General features: G+C 41.6%; 1 non-coding gene across 1 annotated transcript; it reads left to right on the forward strand.

The window, feature by feature from the left end:
- Nucleotides 1-4,301: 4,301 nt before the first annotated feature.
- Nucleotides 4,302-4,374, forward strand: Trnav-uac (transfer RNA valine (anticodon UAC)). Its single transcript has one exon. It is a non-coding gene; the product is annotated as a tRNA-Val (tRNA).
- Nucleotides 4,375-21,313: the final 16,939 nt, after the last annotated feature.

The following is a 21,313-nucleotide window of genomic DNA, read 5'->3' on the forward strand; positions in this document are numbered from 1 at the left end:
TTCTTCATTCGCTGTGATCTGGCTGCTCGTCGTTCTGCAGATATGATATACTTCTTCCGTTCTGATTGAATGTCAGCCGTGTGTATTTGTTCTTCTCTGTGTTGAATTCAATTAATATTAAAATCCACCAGGCTTGCGAGTTTTCTTGAAGTTGTAGCCGTTACTTTTGAACTGGACAAGAAAGAATACCGGCGCATCGGGAGACCAACTGTCCGCGCATTCGAACAGGCGCGCAAAAAAGTCGCCCTGTAACCTAAATTTCAAACGACTGAGCTGCCCTCCGAATCTGAGGGCACAGGAACTATCTGTGCCATCTCCTCCGGTTTTGGTGACATCGGGCAGCCCTTCATCTCCCACGGTGGTGTAGTATGGGCTGGTGCCAATGTAAAAGAAGTGCGGGGTCTCAATTGTATGTGATTGCTTGAAGATGCTGGACCCGTCGCTTCGTAAGTAGCTGCAAAGTGGAAGTTGCCATCTCTTATAAGACGGCTGTCCATCATCTTCAAAGCAGCAACGTATATGGACCAGACAAAAGTCGAGAAACAGGACAGGCAGCCAGGAGCTCACAGCAGCTCTCTTAGCTATTATGGTGAAGTCACACCCGATTGCTTCGCTCGCAAGCATCCTTGAGTCGATCAACAGTAATATAGTAACCTTCAACGCAGCGCCCCTGTTCCTGCAAACGTATCTCGATTTACATGACTTGCATTTTTAGTTTTCGAGGTTCACCTCCCACAGGTAGCTCTCATTCTCTCTCTTGGCACTGGTCTTCGTTTTCATTGCCTTTATTCAACGTTTGAACGTCTTGATACGTTTGTCAAGGCCACTACCTGGCAGCTCACCAAATCATCTGCAGTTGTGAATGGATAATCGTAATAACGTGAAAGGGCTTTTTCGGTTTATGCTCCTTTTGGCTTACAATATACTTTCGTAATTAACTTCACTGAAGGCGTTTTACTTACTGTAGCTTGCCGCTGTCCCTTCTCTCTTGCTCTCTCTCCTTCGTTTTTTTTAAGTAATGATATCACCGACTAGGCAACAGACATCTGTTAGTAGATGACAAAACGGATGCCTTCGCGGTCTTGGGACAAATCAGCAGGTGAGTGACACTATCGCTGTCTGGTGGCGAAAAGTTGATAGATCATCCTTAATTCTTTTAATCTCAGTCGCCACATGAGAAAAGCCCCTGGAATGATAAATATAATAAATATATTTTTACCCCTTGAGTAAAATACAATTTCTCGCTCTTCACTATTTGCGCAGAGTGTTTTGTTCAAGGTCGAACACTCACAATTTGTTTTTCTCCTTTGCTAAAGCAAATAAGCAACAAGAAAATCGTCCGCAGCTCGTGGTCGTGCGGTAGCGTTCTCGCTTCCCACGCCCGAGTTCCCGGGTTCGATTCCCGGCGGGGTCAGGGATTTTCTCTGCCTCGTGATGACTGGGTGTTCTGTGATGTCCTTAGGTTAGTTAGGTTTAAGTAGTTCTAAGTTCTAGGGGACTGATGACCATAGATGTTAAGTCCCATAGTGCTCAGAGCCAAAAAAAAAAAAAAAAAAAAAAAAAAAAAAAAAAAAAAAAAACCGAGAAAATCCATAGACAATGAATAAACGGTTGAATTTATTACATAAACGGTAAAGAGCAACAGACGAGGGTAATTTAGTAAGTTAGTTACATTTCCAGGAAATTTTATTACTCTGTCACAGTGTTGGTACGTTTGACAGGTATATACCTTTTTTGTTGTTTTTAGCTTCAAATGGATGCAACATGTAGTTGTATTTTGGCCAGCCATATGAAGTGGTCAGAGTGACGGGACACATAATGAATATAGAAAAACGAGTTTGGTTCTTCTAAGTGTTTATATTCGGAGGCTTCCATAGATACGCAGAAAGCGTTATGGGATCGACCGCCATTTATTTGTTAATATATGAGTTGAACGTGGTTGTAGTAGTACAGAACTTCAAGCACGCCCGAAGGATTAGTAGGTGTCGTTACACAAGAAACCACCGAAAGATCTAAGACTCGAAGTGCTCGAGATTACCATCGTTGAAGGTGCTTCAGCTAAACGACTACGCTATGTCCCGCGCTTAAAACTACGCATGCGAGAGGTGCGTACGTCGTCGCTTGTGCAAACTGAGAGAGGAGGTACACCAATTGCGGCCCTGGAGTCATATTTGAAAGAGCGGAATTCTCTTATTCGCCCACCCATTGCGATTTTGTTTCTCTGCGGATCCTTAAATCGCAGCAGTGATTCCTTTGAAAGGTGGTTGATTATTTCCTTCCCCATACACTTTGTGTTCAATCTTATGCTCAGATTCTAATGACCTTGTCGTCGACTGGATGTTAAAAACTAATTATCGTTCCTTCCACTGCACCATTTACCGATATTTTCCTAAAACGGATACAGAAGAACGTATCATTGGAGAATCTAATAGCGCTTCGATGCAAACCCCAAGATTTTTTTCCACATATGCCTTATCCTTGAAGATACCTGCAAATGTTATCACTCTTCAGTGACAAATCAATAGGAAAATAATTTTAAAAAATTTTAGTGAAGAAGCACCAACGAGGTGAGGGACTTTTTGTTTACTGGAAAGCTCTTGCCCACCGCTGTTTGGTCGTGGAGATTACTTGATAAAAAATGAAACCGTAATTGGAACCTTCAATGATTTATTACTTAATCGTTTGTAGCCGGATTATTTTGAGAAAATAATAAATTTTTCACATAAAATAGTGTTCTCTTCCGTTACACATAGGAGCCATCGCAATGGAGAACCTGCGTCAGTCGGAACTTTAATGACTTCCTCCTCTACCTATTTTTTTATTGTCCTCTCAGTGCACAACTCTCATGTACCTTAATATTTTAATTTGCCCCCAAGGGATTTTACTCAATTCCTAACTTATCAGGCAAAATTTTCATTAAACAAGTAAGTTATGGCTTTTGTACTAAAGCCAGAGTTTGACAAAATTTATTTGTCTGATGGAATAAGAAAGGGGAATCACACTGGACAAACAGTATAACCTCGTAAGAAAATATATTGTTAAATGAAGTGGTTTCTCGTAATTATTCGTTAAATGTGTGTAAGACTCATCAGACGTTGCACATTCCAAGGGATTTCACTGAAGGGATGAGAGAGTCAGTAACCACCGTTACTTAATTTAGCATGTGTGTAATCAGACTTAGGCGAAAGGCGCTCTGCAGTTATAATACATCACTACTGATAAAAATACATATCTGTCTTCTTTAGCTTATCCATGACGAAGTCCTTTAGATATCAAGTACCAGCCAGGCTACACGTGCTGCTAGATTTGTTACCGGTAAGTCCGATCGACACGCAAGTATTACGGAAATGTTCCGTAAACTCAGACGGGGATCCGTGGGCGGAAGAAGACGTTCCTTCCGCGAAACACTACGGAGTAAGCTTAGAGACTCGGAATTTGCGACAGAGTGCAGAACGATTCTAGTATCACCAATGTTTATCTCCCTTAAGGACAGAGAAGACAAGAGAAGAGAAAACTGAGCTCAAATCGAAGGATGTTTTTTCCTCGCTCCATTTGCGAGTGGAACAAGAAACGGAATGACTAGCGGTCCAAGGTACCCTCCGACATGCACCGTAAGCTTGCCTTGCAGAGTAAGTACGTAGATGTAGGAACGGTACTCATGAACGTACGTTTAATGTTCCACAGCTGCACCCATCGTATATAAGACATTATTACTCCTGACGCCAACTGTTGGCTTATATAAGAAGAAAAAACATTAACGATCCGTCAGTACGTAAATTGTGCGGGTGGCATAATGATATGCACAAGTACAATTTTCGACTGACAATAGAGAGAGATATGGTCCCATCCTTGCGAAGTGATTTAATTTTTTCCTTTCGTAAGTTACCTCTAAAATGATGTACCAGATTACGGCGGATATAATCCAAGCCCTCGTCACCTGAGACAAAGTGCTTTGTAGTGATGATAACTTCAAACGATGACGGGTCGAAAGTTTTTGGTACTCCCATGCATATCATCTCAAGCAACAGTTGTTACGGCATCCTTCACTCTGATTATCTTGTGATCTTTTACTGGTAAGAGAATGCTGTTACTTCTAGAGTACGGCCTATGGCATTTTCCGTAGACTTTCTGTCATGCGAACTGTTGTTCAGAGCAGTCAAATGGACTGTGGGGGACATTAAGAAAGCATAATCGTGAGCATTCGCTCACGCGTACGCCGTATCTAAACTGATAAAGCGCCCGCACACTGCTCCATCACTCCTTTTGAGTATTTCATAGTTTATGGAACCGGGTATTAGTTCGGTTCCGTGGTGTAGTGGTTATCACGTCTGCTTTACACGCAGAAGGTCCCCAGTTCGATCCCGGGCGGAACCATGGTTTTTGTTTTTTTTCGTTCTCCTTTCATTTTTTTTTTCTTTTCTCATATATACATAGAAATTAGTTACACCGATACATACTCAGCATTAGATTATGAAATGGTACTGGTATCGCTGATTTCTTCGTACTACTTAGGAAATACACTCCGTGATACGTAATGGCGCATTCTTCTTAACTTAGCAAGTCTCTGGTAACTGCACGGAAGAAGATACGCCATGCTTTGATTCCATTCCTCCCACAGTAACTACTGTAACTTTGAGTAAAAGGTCAATGGACTTTAATGGTGAAAACACCTTCCTGCCGCGTTCAGCACTGTGTTATCCCGCCATCATGGATAAAAATAAATCATCTTCTTGCTATGAGTGATGACATTCGTATCGCCTGCACGGAAAGATGCACCATGTTCTTCCGTGTCTTATACTTTACGTATTTCTTTCTGGGGACGAGAAACAGTTCAGTGCTTCCAGAATAAGTGAAATCGCGCTTCCGAATATTGTCTGGTTGGCTATGGTTAGTTTCGCTTATCGAGACGAAGTTCGCTTTCTCTATTATGATGAATTAATTAAACTTTTTCTTTAAGCCCAAGACTGGTTTCTGATAATTTTGCCCCGAAACATGGGAATCACAACCAGACTTCACTAAGTTCAAGCCTTTCACGTGGACTGCTGTAGAAAGCCATGAACAGCGTTCCACGCATTACTAGCCTACTGCTTTAAGTGGCGCAATGACTCGCATTTAATACAGCTGGTCGCGCAGCTCGAGAAAGTCAGCCAAGCGAACCAAAAGACGATCATGCTTACCTGAAAAATGAAAATAAGTGGAGTATTTTTTATCTGAATTCAGAATCTTCAAGTTACTGTAAACTGTGTACCAGCGAGACCTCACAACTTCTTTCGCATATTGAGACGTCGATACAATGTTTACGCGAGCATTGTACAGATATTAGTAAAAATGCAGCTTAATTAATGCTAGTTAGTTTTTAAAATACAGTAAATAATAGTCGGGGAATTAATCAGTACCCTTAGTTTAGCGTCTGCCGATATTATATGCTTTCACGATTTCCAAACGGAATGGTGCACAGCCGCAAAAACGGAAGAAACTTCTGACTGTTTCTGCCATATTTTCCACCTGTGCGCATTATACATGTGCTAGCATTGCAGTAGTCTTCTGACCTGTGCTCCCCGCCTTAGCGCTAAGTGAAATACAGACAGTGGTGGGTGGACACTTCGACTTTATATCGTATAAATTATGAAATTGTGAAAGTTGTGAAACTTTGTTGATTAGTATGGTTTTAAGATAATTGCTTGACAAAAGTACTATTCAAATTTTTGAACAAATGTTTTTCAGATGATGTGTTTATATGAACTGCAATTTCTAGCAAGCTATGCTGAAGATGAACTAAGCACTGATGTAAACAACGAATACGAATGTTTTAAGACAATAATAATAATAATGTATTGTTATTATTTCTAACATCTTAGCCTTCTGCAGCTCGTTAAAGATGAAGGTGTTTTTAAAAAAGCGTCACATATTCCTGCAGGACGTAGTATTGGTCAAAATTAGAAGAAGAGTCCTAAAATTGTATGTCCGGAAACGAATATCTGTTCAGATACGTCTCGTTTTACTTGTGAAGACTGACGTGCAGTATCCGACAGTGTAGGTCGTCTTACTGTTGCAGTTCATTACGCGATGCAGAAAGTTAAACTTCCAAAAAGACAACGGCTCTGGTTTAAGCACGACAGGCTAATTTTCTATGGATCGTGCGACAGTATCTCACCGTAACGTGTCACTGGTGATGCATTGATTGATCGGGAAGTCCAGTAGCATCGCCTCCGCGTTCATCAGACATGAATCCGTTGGATTTCTGGCTGTGGGAACATCTGAAGATATGCCCAACCCGTCGACAATGTGCAGACATTGCAGGACATGGGATCTGTGTGAATCACTGCGAAGAAAGGCTGAAGGATATGTCAGGAGGCGTGGTAACCAATTGCAGCACTGTGTGTAATGTCTACCTGTATAAAGAAGACAGATGAGACCCATTTCTCAACATGTATCGGGTCCCGGGAATACTCTCGAACACAGAAAGAAAAAAAAAAAAAAAACAGCGAGGCACCACGAAGTAATTATCCAAATTGGTCGAAAATCGGTAGATGTCATGTAAGAGCTTCACAATTTGAGCAAGTGAGTAATGCGCTGGCCCACCTCTGGTCCTTACGCAAGCCGTTACTCGGCTTGGCTTTGTTTGATAAGAGTTGTTGGCTGTCCTCTTGAGGGAGTCGTGCCAGATTCCGTCCAATTGGTGCGTTGGATCGTCCAAATCGCGAGATGGTTGGATGGCCCTGCCCATAATGCTCCAAACGTTCTCAGTTGGGGAGAGATCCAGCGATCTTGCTGGCCAAGAAGACGAGCAGTAGAAATTTTCGTTGAGTTCGCGCGGACACTATCTTGCTTAAATGTATGGCCAGGGTGGGTTGCCATGAAGGGCAACACAATATATGTGGTCGATGTACCGCTATGCTGTAAGGGTGTCGCGGATGACAACCAAAGGTACTACTACGAAATGTCATCCCAGACCATCACTCTTGGTTGTCGGGCCGTATGAGACAGTCAATTCACTGCCGTCTGGGGTTTTTCCTGACAGGTCGTCGTTGGCCATTGTGGCTTAGTTCGAAGTATGACTCATCACAATTCTGCTCTAGTCAATGAGGTTCCAGGCGAAGACGTGTCTGGAGACGCCCTGGACAGTGGTTGGGTACCGACCTGACTGTCATCCGTCGTACGGCTCGACAACCAGGTGGCCTTATTCTACGCCCTCTTTTGTTGTCCTTCATGGCAAACCATCCTGGGCTTGCACTGCAGCAAGCTAATGCCCGTCCGCACACGGCGGAAGTTTGCACTGGTTGTCTTCATGCTGCCAAAAACTACATTGGCCAGCAAGGTAGGCGGATCTCTCTCCAATTGAGAACATTGGGAATATTCTGGGATGGGCCCTTCAAACAGCTCCGAATTTTGACGTTCTAACGCACCAGTTGGACAGAATTTGGCAAGATATACCTCAGAAGCACATCCAACAGCTCTGTCAATCAGTTCCAAGTCGAATAACACCTTGCATAAGGGCCAGAGGTGGACCAACGCGTTATTAACGTGCTCGACTTGCGAACATCTTTCTCTTGAATAAATCAATAATTTTTTCTGAAACTGTAATCATTTGTTGTCTGTATATGTATATCACATCTAACAATTTCCGTCCCATTCGGATAATTCCTTCTTTACGTGTCGTTCTTCTTGCCTCAGAGTGTGTCATCACGGGAATTTTCCTTCTATACTTGACGTCTAACTCCTATAGGAATATGCGATACTTTATTTTAAACCCTAGTATCTGGGAAAAGATGACAGTCAGTACAAAATCTGTGACCAACCCCAAAACCGATCTGCTCTGAAGGGTGTCGTAATGGAACAGATTAGATGAAATAAAATTTCTAGAAGCCATTTGGCAGTGCAGAGTTGAACATAGGTTGGAGAGATCTGCATCCAGCAATGGATGTCACATGGCTGAGGGTAACGAGTGTAGACGATTAATCACAAACTGTGGATCGATGCTTGGAGACCAGAAAGTGGAAGTTTATGGAGGATCGTGCTAAACCCTTTGCTCGCTTTAGTAGACCTCTGCAGCCTCCGAAATTAAGCAATCCTTCACAGCGCCGCGGACTCTCTTAGAGATTCAACGTGGAGACCAGCGGTCTGGCATTAGCATCGGCGTTCGCCGATCGGAAGCGTAAAAACTTTCGGCCACTAGGAGAGTCGACGCTGCGACGGCCAAAATTGGAATCAACTGTGCTGCGTTTAGCGGCTTTCGGCGTTTGACGACATATAAAGGCACGCGGAGCGACGACGTCTCAAAAAGACGGGCCCTCTGCTGATGCGGCCATAAATCTTTGCCTGGTGGCGACGACAGCCGTCGATGAAGCTCCAAAGGCCAATGTGTAGGACCATCGGACCGTGTGCCATTACCTTAAACGGCGTTTAGGGAATGTGATGACGACGTGATGTGCTACAAATTTATTACTGATAAAAGACAGCCTTTTGAGGAGTGCATTTATTTGTATTGTTGTTTCTACTGGGTTTTGTAGGGTTAAAAATAGCAAAAAAAAAAAAAAAAACTAACTGCTGTTTCGCAAATGGAGCTGATAAGAGAAAACATTATGGGCACCTCTTTAAAAGTGTGTTGGGCCCCATTTCAAACGCAGTACAGCAATGATTCTACGTACAGTGATTCGACAAGTCTTTGGTAGATTTCCGGGGATACGTGGCACTAAATGTATACGGACAGATCACGTAATTCCAGAAATTACGAGACAGAACTTTCTGCGCGCGGAGCTGGCACACGACAGCAATCCAGGTTTCGTCCCTCAGGTTCGGATGACGCGAATTTGGTGGCCAAGACATCAACGTGAATTTAGTATCATCCTCCTCAAACCACTTTAGGACGATTCTGGCGTTGTGACACGGTGAGTTATCCTGCTGGAAGATGCCATCTAAATTGGGCAAAAATGGCTCTGAGCACTATGGGACTTAACATCTGTGGTCATCAGTCCCCTAGAACTTAGAACTACTTAAACCTAACTAACCTAAGGACATCACACACATCCATGCCCAAGGCAGGATTCGAACCTGCGACCGTAGCGGTCGCGCCGTTCCAGACTGAAGCGCCTAAAAACCGCTCGGCCACAGCGGCCGGCTGCGGACGTACTAAGAAGAGTCAGGAGGTCCATTACATTCCCATCCGTACATCCTTCTAAAAGATAGTGAGAGTAAAGAAGTAAAATTCGAGCTTGTCTTTTATCAAGTGTACCGATATAGAATTTGGGCTGTACCACTGTGGATTTTTCCTGTTCGACGACATCTAGTAAAGTATGCTACATGATATGTTACGTATGAATGTTAACGGTTTTATAGTGGTAACTATTTAATACAAAACCACAAAGTGTTTGTTTTGTATTATCTTTGTTATATGAGCGACGCAGAGATCGGACGAGAGTTGTCGGTTGTTCTTCGCGCGACACGGGAATTTTGCGTCATGGATTAACTCTTCACCGGGTCGACAGACATCTGCAACAGGAATCCCGAGGCTACGCAATATCTCCTGCAGAGATTATTAATAAATACACACTGTAAAACTAGTAACGTTGCTGTTAATATCATTAGCTGATGCTCAGACTACGATGAGAGTTCCATCTCTTCGCAAAATTCGAAAGTCTTCCTTCCTGGCCAGCGTTGTTCTTCCAACCGTGAAGCGATTGCTGCTGTAGACGAGTATTTTGGAGCTCTTCCATAGGAATACTGCAAATATGGATCAGTGTCACTGGAAAACCGCTGGATGAAGAGTATCCATGTCAAAGGAGAAAATGTTGGAAAATAAAAGTTTTTTGAAAATATAAATCTCATTTGCACTATCAGGCCGATAACTTCTTATGACAACTCTTCGTTGTCTGCACTTAACTGCTCGCCCATCGTCACTGGTCGGTATTGACGAAACTTGTCGAAACTTAAGTGCACTGCTGAAGGTCCAAAAAGTGTCACACACTTATACGTGAATTTGCTGTTAAGTAATGTGATGTAATCAATAGAGCTAGACGTATTTCTGCGTCTGTATACCTTGACTGCACAACCAGCCATTTCAAAAGCCATACGTACTTGCAAAGCTATCTATTAACCACAGACTCACACGCTGTAAATCGTTTCATTGCCAGCATGATATACATAATGAGCTGAAAAGTGAAGTAGAATGCTGGTGTTCGTCTCATTTAATCGAAGAATAAAAGCTATTTTAACAGTTTAATCTGAAAATAGTACGGAAGCTGGGCTTCTCAAATAGTGCAAAAAGTCTAGCAGGAATTTTATATTCTAGATACGGAGGAAGCAGATAATTTATCGGGGACAACTGTCATTGTTCATTCCGTAGGAGACAAGAAGGGCAGTACAGATGCCACGTGTATTTAATTACGTCATAAAGCGCGTTTTTATGGTGCGTATAATGTTGATTTACTTGAGCCTGGAGGCGTGCCGCCCCCCTGGAGAAGACAAAAAGCACGGACCCGCCGCCACTCACGTGTGGTGTCGGTACTCGGTAGCTCACCACCAGGGGCGTTGTCCCACACTGTGAAGCGCGGCACACTGCAGCCAAAGAACTGATACATTCTAGCGCTGCCTCAAGGAGCTTCACAGTGTGATAGCAGTGTAGGAAAATTATTTTGTGTAATGAAGTTTCATGTAGGAGACTGGCGGTGACCTACACGTTTTATCGAATTACATCGGCTGAATCGTTACATACAGATACAACCCGGGGAGACCACTTAACACGTTCTCGAGCCACTGGCCGAAGAATTGACGACACAACTTGTGATGAATTTCAACGACAGTTCGGTGGTGAATAATGTGGATTATGTTTTGTTTCTTTTCCGGAACTATAGACACTCGTGGTTAGGTTTACAGATAGGAAAGTCGGCGTTCTTTAGACAGTAAGAAGAAGGATTTTACTGTGGCTCTCGATCTGATTATATCGTGCTATTGTTGAATAAGCTCGGATGATGGAAAGCTGTGGCATTTCTCTGATATCTTAGGTGGAGTCTTTTAGCTATATCATCAACCATTTCCCTTTCTTTGTTTATGCAGATGTAACAGACGAAAATGTTTGAAGCTGTATCATGAACGTACAAGAATAAACGAGTAGGAGGAAACAAAACGAAAGCTCTTGCACTACTAGAAAAAAGTAATAGGAAATCACCAGTTATGGAAACGTAAAGATGTGATGACTAATTACACTCGTAATTCTTGAGATGTGAAACTTACTGACAGATTAAAACTGAGTGCCGGGTAGAGAGTCGTACCCGGATCTTGACCTAACGCGTTTGTATGACTTTTTAAAAGGGTAGGAAAATGAATGAAACTGTCAAACGGGCCCCGCAGTGCAGCAAGCAAGCTCAGTCGATTGGAATATGATTCAAGTTTCGCTCTAGGACAAAGTTTCAGTCTGGGAGGACGTTTAATAAAAGCCTGAGTGGAAATGTTCATTCCATAGACATCTTTTATGTTGTTGTTGTGGTCTTCAGTCGAGACACTGGTTTGATGCAGCTCTCCATGCTACTCTATCCTGTGCAAACTTCTTCATCGCCCAGTACTTACTGCAACCTACATCCTTATGAATCTGTATTCATCTCTTGGTCTTCCTCTACGATTTTTACCCTCCACACTCACCTCCAATACTAAATTGGTGATCCCTTGATGCCTCAGAGTATGCCCTACCAACCGACCCCTTCTTCTAGTCAAGTTGTGCCACAAATTTATCTTCTCTCCAATTCTGTTCAATACCTCCTCATTAGTTATGTGATTTACCCATCTAATCTTCAGCATTCTTCTGTAGCACCACATTTCGAAAGCTTCTATTCTCTTCTTGTCTAAACTATTTATCGTCCACGTTTTACTTCCATACATTGCTACACTCCATAGAAATACTTTCAGAAACGACTTCCTGACACTTAAATCTGTACTCCATGTTAACAAATTTCTCTTCTTCAGAAACGCTTTCCTTCCCATTGCCAGTCTACATTTTATATCCTCTCTACCTCGACCATCATCAGTTATTTTGCTCCCCAAATAGCAAAACTCATTTACTACTTTAAGCATCTCATTTCCTAATTTAATTCCCGCAGAATCACCCGATTTAATTCGACTACAGTCCATTATCCTCGTTTTGCTTTTGTTGATGTTCACCTGATATCCTTTTAAGTCACTGTCCATTCCGTTCAGCTGCTCTTCCAGGTCCTTTTCTGTCTATACAATGTCATCGGCGAACCTCAAAGCTTTTATTTTTTTTACATGGATTTTAATTCCTACTACGAATTTTTCTTTTATTTTCTTTACTGCTTGCTCAATATACAGGTTGTATAACATCGGGGATAGGCTACAACCCTATCTCACTCCCTTCCCAACCACTGCTCCCCTTTCATGTCCCTCGACTCTTATAACTGCCATCTGGTTTCTGTACCAATTGTAAATAACCTTTCGCTCCCTGTATTTTACCCCTGCCACCTTCAGAATTTGAAAGAGAGTATTCCAGTCAACATTGTCAAAAGCTTTCTCTAAATCTACAAATGCTTTTATGTAACAATTCCTTAAGAGAGATACGTGTAAGTTGATCGTGACTGAATATTTATTACTCTTTAGACATTTTCTTGTCGTTATAAGCTTTGTTTCCAATGACGGACTAACTTGTACTACAGAACAGGAGTCCCTTTATTTTCGTCCTATCACCCAGCCAAGTTTCGACTATATGGCGTGTTCCCCCTGCGAGTCTATTTCGGAGATTGTCCCTACATGTCTGAAGTCCAAGGCGTTGGCTGGAGGTTTAGCTTTGACATTCCTTTCCTTCCGAGATGGTGGCAGTTGCGGTAGTCTACAGCAGCGGACTGCGTCAGAATATTTCTTAATTAAGTCGAAGCAAGGCACCTATAACAGTCAACATTCTCTCAGAACTATTCAGATGATATCATGATAAAACTGTTTCAGCTGTTACGCAAGTTGTATGAGACAAGTGAAATAGCCTGTGACTTCACAACGAATGTAATAGTTCCTTTTCGAGAGAAGATGGCTGATAACATTTATGAGTATTGTCAAACCATCAGTTCAACGTCTAGATTGCAAAACACTGACATGAATTATTTACGGAGGCTCACCTCGGGGAAAATCAGTTTACGTTCCGGAGCGAAGAAGTATCACACAGGATTATTGACAACTTGAACAGATTCCAAACTGCAGCAATGAGAGTCTAAGGACATGAAAGGGAAACAGTAGTTGAAAAGAGGTTTAGACTGAGTTGTAGCCTATCCCTGATGTTGTTCAATCTGTATTTTAGATTAATAGTTAAGGGAACCAATAAGAAATTTGTAAGCGGGATAGAAATTCTGCGAGAAATAAATTTTTGAGGTTGTTTGTGGCAGCGTAGTTCTGTTAGAGACGGAATATAACTTGGAAGATCAGTTGAAGGGAATGGACAGTGTCTTGAAAGAAGAATATCAGATAAACATAGACGAAGCAAAACACAGGAATGGAACGTAAACGAATTAAATGAAGTGATGCTGAAGGAATTATGTCTGTGCTGCTGTTTGGGAGACAAAGTAAATGACGATAGCTAAAGTAGAGAGGACATAAAGCGCAGCCTGGCAGTAGCAACAAAAGCATTCTTTAAGTTAGGAAGTCTTTTCCGAAGGAAAAGTCTTTCCTGGAGTGTAGCCTTATATCGGAGTGAAAGATAGACGACAAAACATTTCAAACAAGAAGAGAACAGAAGGACTTGAAACGTGGTGTTACAGAAGAATGCCGAATATTATATGGGTAGATTGGATAACTGAGTACGAGATGCTGAATCGAACTGGGGAGATAAGAAATTTAAGGTACATCTTGTCTAAAGGAAGGGGTTGGTTGATAGGATGCGTTCTGATGCATCAACGAATCAGCAGTTTGATAACAGAAGGAGGTGTGGGTTGTAATAATTGTAGAGGGGGACCAAGATTCGAATACAGTAAGCAGGTTTGAATCTAACAGATTGCGGGGATTATGCAGAGATTAAGAATTCTGCAGGATTGATTGGCGTGGAGAGATTATCTAACCATTCTTCGTACTGAAGACCACAACAACACCGGAAGATTGACTAGCTACTCTTGTGCGGAGACCTTTGGTGTAGGGACAGAGTGCCGGGCGTGGATCCCCCACGTGGGGCCACACAGCGGGGGTGGTGCCCTCTCAAAGGGAAAGCTGGAACTGGGCGCACGTGCAGGCCAGGACTCCGCCAGCTCTGGGGATCCTGGTACTTGACCCGCGCTGCCACGCCCCGAGCCCTTCTCCCTTTCATGTCCGCCGCGACACGACACGCTTTCGTAGCCAACAGCACTGCCACTTTGTCCCTTAAGGCTGAGGATTGCCTACATTGATGGCTTAACAAATGGTTGGTTCACGTCATATTTAACACAAGGAATGCCGAAATATAAACTGAATAATTGAACTGAGGACGGTTTGCGACTACCTCCTGAATGTGGCGGTGGCCTACAGCGACAGACAGATGTTTCTGAATAAACTTTCACAGAATTCAATTTTTGACATATTAGCAGGTGACCCTACAAATAACTCATGGGAGAGCCCTCGATACATCTTAAAGAAGATTAAAGGGACCCACCAGGGCACATACAAATTCCAACAGAGACGTTCTCGTTGGGATGCTATTAGCACCCTTACAGTAGCTATCTAATTTCTTTGTGGAGAACAACTATGTATTGGCTGTTCGCCAACCTGCTCTCTAGAAAGCGTGGTGATTCGATGTCTCCAGTCACTTTCTGCAACCTTACCATAATGTTTATACGTGAACATCAATAACTGAAATACCGAAATTTAATATTATTATACAATGAAGCCAACGAAACTTATATAATTTGAAAAGTACATTGCCATAGATGTGCATCAAGAAAATGATGTGTCTAAGTAGCCGTCGAGACAGGTTAAAGCAAGTAGACATACACACATGAGAGAAGGCTTCCTCTGTCTTGCATCGCTATCAGCTTCTATCCTCTTCTCGATTAGGTACTTTGGTAGAAATGACACATGGAAGTAACAAAATTTCGAGAAATTTCATTCTAGGGACGTTCGTCTTTAAATATTGCACATGGTTAATTTGCAGTAACACATGCAAACCGGGCAGCTACAATGTCACAAGTCCTAGGTCGCTGATACTGTCAACAGTGCCAAACAAAATACCGTACAATCGAAGCCTTCTGGGCCAAAACAAACTGTACGTATCGATGTTTATTGGTGTCGCTTTTTCGCTTACTTTTGTCTAAAAGTAAACGTGTCTAACTTTGTGCTCATTTCTCGCCGTTACCATAAAATATGAAGTAAATTCCCTACATTCAATTTCTTAATTTTGATTAGCCACGGCTTCCCTTATTATACAGAAACCGTATTTCCTCCAGCCTATGCCTTAAAGAATAACACTAAATGGTTGGACTGAAAGACGAAGAGCTAGAGAGACAGGAATAAAGTGGACAATGATAATGATAATTCTATTGTTGTTTTGAAGGAAACATTTAAATGGGCACTGAAGGAAAATGCAAATAATTTTGAGAGTTACAATTGCGGTGTGATGAATTTACAGATTGGATTCTGTAATGCTAAACATTTCGCATCAGAGGTTACTTTACGTGACACAACGGCATTCTCGTGGTGTTCGCTGCCGTTAACACAAAATTTATTTTTCAACGCACTGCATCAAGGACGCACTTGAAATGATCGAACAATTAAAAAGAATTCAAAGAATTATTTCAATAATATTTGTAGCTACAATGCAGCATTCGTTATGGTCTGTTCTGAGGCTTATTTCTTACTCTTTTCCTCATAGCGTTCGTGTAAGGACTAAAAATATGCGTAGTGTTCCGGTAAGAACTAAGAAATCGCAAACGAATAAATTCCAATTAATCTCATCAAAAAACTGACTTTCGTTACTTTACAAACACAACTGGTCGAATTTTCGATCACATGCGATATTAGTGTACTTGAATACTTCCCGAGTCTCAAGCTCCGAGAGGTAGAAGCACTCAGGCTTGGGCTGATGTGAACATCGCTCTACCGAAGTTTAGCACAGTTCACGTGTCTCGCCAAATTCTTAACGTCCTGACAGGCTGTTCCAGTGGACGAGTAAAGATTGGAAGAATTCTTGATTCCAAACCCTTTCACTCGATTGACAGATTTCTTAGTGTAAGCAATGTACTCAGAAAAGAAGTCGCCCTCAAGAACCTCCTTTAAGCAGTTTCGATTTGGGATCCTTGCAAAGTAAAGTTGGATTAACGAAAGAGAGAGAGAGAGAGAGAGAGAGAGAGAGAGAGAGAGAGAGAGAGAGAGAGAGAGAGAGAGAGAGAGAAAGGTCAAAGAAGAGCTGCACGTTTCGCCACGGGTTTGTTTAGTCAGCGTGAGACCGTTCACCGGCTGAGGGTGACATCACAAGAGGCACGTTACGCATCGTGGAGAGCTTTACTTAAACTTCAAAGACTCCATGTTCCAATAACAGTCGGGAAACATAGTAGTCACTACAATGTACATCTTGCGAAGTGAACACAACACTAAAATTACAAAAATTCGGGCTAATACAGAGGGAACCAAAAGTTAATTTTCCTGCGTACGATCGGCGAATGTGTGGGAAGGAAGGGGGGGGGGGAGGGGAGGCTTTAACAAAGAGGTGGTGCTGGTTCGGGTGTATCCTGTTGTACAGACACCTTGTGATGACTAACGGAGTATAGACGTAGATTTAAAAACAAACGATGACGTAATGGGAGGTCGGTTGATGCCATTTGGAAACATGAAAGAGAAATACGGATACGTTTGGCTGCAAACTGTAATGAATAGCGCCGGCCGGTGTGGCCGTGCGGTTCTAGGCGCTTCAGTCTGGAACCACGTGACCGCTAACGTCGCAGGTTCGAATCCTGCCTCGGGCATGGATGTGTGTGATGTCCTTAGGTTAGTTAGGTTTAAGTAGTTCTAAGTTCTAGGGGACTGATGACCATAGATGTTAAGTCCCATAGTGCTCACAAGGGAACCTCCCCATCGCACCCCCCTCAGATTTAGTTATAAGTTGGCACAGTGGATAGGCCTTGAAAAACTGAACACAGATCAATCGAGAAAACAGCAAGAAGTTGTGTGGAAGTATGAAAAAAATAAGCAAAATACACAAACTGAGTAGTCTATGCATATGATATGCGACATCTCGGAGAATCTGAGCTCATGAGCGCCGTGGTCCCGTGGTTAGCGTGAGCAACTGTAATACGAAAGGTCCTTGGATCAAGTCTTCCCTCGAGTGAAAATTTTAATTTTTTATTTTCAGACAATTATTGTCTGTCCGTTCGTTCATTGACGTCTCTGTTCACTGTAATAAGTTTAGTGTCTGTGTTTTGCGACCGCACCGCTAAACCGTGCGATTAGTAGACGAAAGGACGTGCCTATCCAATGGGAACCGAAAAAGTTTGATCGCAAGGTCATAGGTCAACCGATTCCTCCACAGGAAAAAACGTCTGATATATTCTATACGACACTGGTGACGGCATATGTTGTCGACCCGCCTAACTTGTACACTTGGCGAATGGGTAAGAAGATTCTTCTACCTTGCCCGATTTAGGTTTTCTTGTGGATGTGATAATCACTCCCAAAAAAGTGATCGCATCGGACGGACAGATAATAATTGTCTGAAAATAAAAAATTGAAATTTTCACTCGAGGGAAGACTTGAACCTTTTTTTTGTAACCATATATATTTATTTAAATATATTAACAACGATACATTAAAAAAAAAGACACTTTATTCTATTCATCTATTACATTCCTAGCATTGGTTAATATTACTGACATTTTATATGTTTTCGTTTTTATATTTTCCTTTTTCGTTTTTCTCTTATTGTCGTTCCTTAAACCCTTTTACATGGCCATTTGTCGTCTTTTTTTTTTAGGGGGTGGACATTGCAGGACAGGCATAACAGTTTATATTTGGCATCGATGCATTGATTTTGAGTTTATGTTTCTGTATGTGATGCACTTGTGATGCCACAGGCACATTGTGTATTCTGGTTTGAACTCTTCCTCTAGTTACACTGTTAAGTGGGACAGTATGAGGGAAACGTCACCATGATAGATGGAGCAGAAGTGGAAGAAACTTTTTTTACATATACTACAGAATATACCTAAATTGAAGAAGATAAAAAATTTTGTGATATTACATAAGAGAAGCAGAAAGGATAGTGTGAGTAATCAATAGAATTTTATAGGCACAAAGTAAAGGAAATCATTTTAAAAAAATATCTAATAATAATAATGAGTAGTTGGCACTTTCCACTAAGTAATGCTTGTTTCCTATTCAGTATGGTACAAATAATAGAAGGAAAGTTAATTAAAAAAACTGGTAGTACTACTGTGCATACTTTTGACACTGTTTTGGCTGCGAGCGTGACAGATGTTTGGTGAGAAGTACTTTGTATCACTGATTTCACTAAGAAGAAACACTATACTACTATACTTCACTATTTGATGCGAGAAGAGAAGCACTTTATCTGTTGTGTTGCACTTATTCACTATCACTGCACACGTTATTCTTCTGGTGAGTGTGGTGAGGTGGCTGGTGGCGGCGCTGAGGGCCACAGGCTGGGAAGGACTCTGGCGATTGCTGTCTGCAGTGGAAACCAAGGACCTCTCGTACTGCAGCTGCTCACGCTAACCACGGGACCACGGCGCTCGTGAGCTCAGGTTGTCCTTGATGGCAAATGATATGCATAGACTACTCAGTTTGTATATTTTGCTTATTTTTTTCATACTTCCACACAGCTTTTTCCTGTTTTCTCGATTGATCTGTGTTCAGTTTTTCAAGGCCTATCCACTGTGCCAACTTATAACTAAATCTGAGGGGGGTGCGATGGGGAGGTTCCCTTGTCATAGCCATCTGAACCGTTTTGTAATGAATAGCAGTATGATAAACAGCTAATTAAGATGGTGCCTGTTCCTCGTATGCATTGAGGAAGATTTCTAGAGTATGTCAAGTCGTTTAAATAGTTAGGGATAATAATAAGGGATATGAAATGAGATGAAAGTGTTAAGGTCTGTAGTGGGAAAGGCGAATAGAAGACAGATTCGTTGTAAGGATTCTGGGCAGGTGCAGACCATCTGTAAAGGAAATCTCGAAGAAGACTATATGAGACCAGCTTAAAGTCTTTACGAAATAGGCGTGACACCTGTCACAGACGAATTCAGAGGCATGGTTGTAGGATCGTAACAGTTTGGTATGCTCCATACAAAACGGCAGAGATGTTCGCGGAGCTTACAGGAACATTCTCGGGAGAAAAACGACTTTGTTTTCAATAAACGCCATTATGTAAATTCAGAGAACCGATTTTCGAAAAAGACTACTATTGTTGATACGAAGTACCATGTGCTATGCACCACTCTACGCAAAACAGTGCTCTTTTTTCCTTTCTGCTGTTTCATACGAGAAAAGCTTTGGAAATGATGTTTCTACAGTAGACTATCTGTAGATAGGGTCTTGAATTAATGACTGTCGTAGCTCTTATAATAGAATGTTTTAACTGAACTAATCGCTAAAGCTTCTTTCCAACGGAAACTGAGCCGTCATAAATAATACAAATCCTGTACTGGATTGCGAAATATATATCTTAATATGCATCGCAAGCGAAAAATGAACTATTAAGACATCCACTAGAGCAAGCGGATAAAGTACCACGCGTCAGAGTAAGGATGCTAACAAGCACTTTGCGCTCTCGAGGAAATAAAACAAGGGATGGACGTACTATAGCACTTGTAGTGACACGCTCGTTGAACACACCGCAGGAGGCGCGCTAAGCTGCCAAGGAGAAGAGCCACAGAAGAATGGTTAACATTTATGGATGTAGTCTGGCAGACAGATAACACATACAGGACCTTGTCCGACAAACCGAAGTACAAGAACTAGACAGTAATAAATGACGTCTCTTACTCGAACATTTCCCTATCGTTATTTGAAACCAGGTACACCACGCTGACTCCAGTTAACTGTCTTTCAATGCCAAAGCTCTTATACCAAGTCATTTGAGAAAGTTATGCGTTACGAAAATTATTTTCTCCCGTTCTTCCCTGGGTCTAGAGCTTTTTTCCTCTTAACAATTGCGTAGCACACTGTATAAACTCACTCTAAATGATGTTCATGTTTGAACGAAACCTTACTTTCAGAACATCTAGGTCTGCATAGACTACGGAAGCTATTATACAGGGCGTGTAAAAGGTTTTTTTTCTAATTAATAAGTATTTGTTTCACATTATTAATTTGTTTCACTCTTTAATGATAGGAGGAGTATGTGTTCATTTAATACATTTCCGCACATGCATAATAGGAAAATAGTATATCTAAAGCACGAAGGGAGTGCGTAAGTGATTTTTATTAACAGGAGGTTCGTGCAGAACTAGTTACTAGGTTACTGTAACACAGGGAAGGTGAACCAAACAGTCATAGCCATCACTTAAAACACTCTCGAGAAAGAAACTTGGTATGAACTCAACAGCCACCACGAAACCTTTTTAAGCACTCCCATCATTCCCGCTGTTTTTGAGGGACATGCATTCGTTGTTTTATGTTATCGGACTCTTCACACTATATTGCACTGATTTTATAAATTATTTCGCCATAACAATTTCGGTTAACCCTGTTCCATCATCGGGTGTGCCTGAAAACTCGATCACATCAATCGAAAGAAGGTACACCCAAGGCGGAAATCCGTGTATAGATCTTCGCCATTCGTAGACTGCATCAAAATACAGTACTCCTCCACCGCGAAATGTAACTGTCCCAGCTACAGGTTAGAGGAGAGGTCGATATAATCGTCTAATAAAGCACCCGATACAAAGGTATTTTTCGTTCTAAACTTGTCTTTTCGGAAGTTTGGTATTTTGTCATACATTTGAGTAGACAGTTAACAATTCTGGTTGCCAATAAGAGAGCTTTGCGTTTCCTTGAAATTATTTTTCGTCACTGCAAAAGTTGATAATGTAATATGAAATACGCAAGTACGGTATTCTTTGTTGTTTACGTACTATAAATTCATAAATTTTACACAAGTTTAGATATTCAGTAAAAACTAAAATTGATTACAACTTAAGTTATTTCATAAATCACTGTATACATACGGAAAAATGCTGAAACACAGTACTAGCCTCTAAAAATGAATATGAAACCAAAATTGGATGAATGTATAAAAGAGCAATTTTTGGCAATAAATACGCTGTTTTATAAAATAGTATAATGTTAGCAATTTTAGACGAAAAAGTATTTTTAAAAACATTCTTTAATCATAACAAAGTTCATCATA

This window comes from Schistocerca nitens, chromosome 5 (genome assembly GCF_023898315.1).
Source record: "Schistocerca nitens isolate TAMUIC-IGC-003100 chromosome 5, iqSchNite1.1, whole genome shotgun sequence".
NCBI lineage: Eukaryota > Metazoa > Arthropoda > Insecta > Orthoptera > Acrididae > Schistocerca > Schistocerca nitens.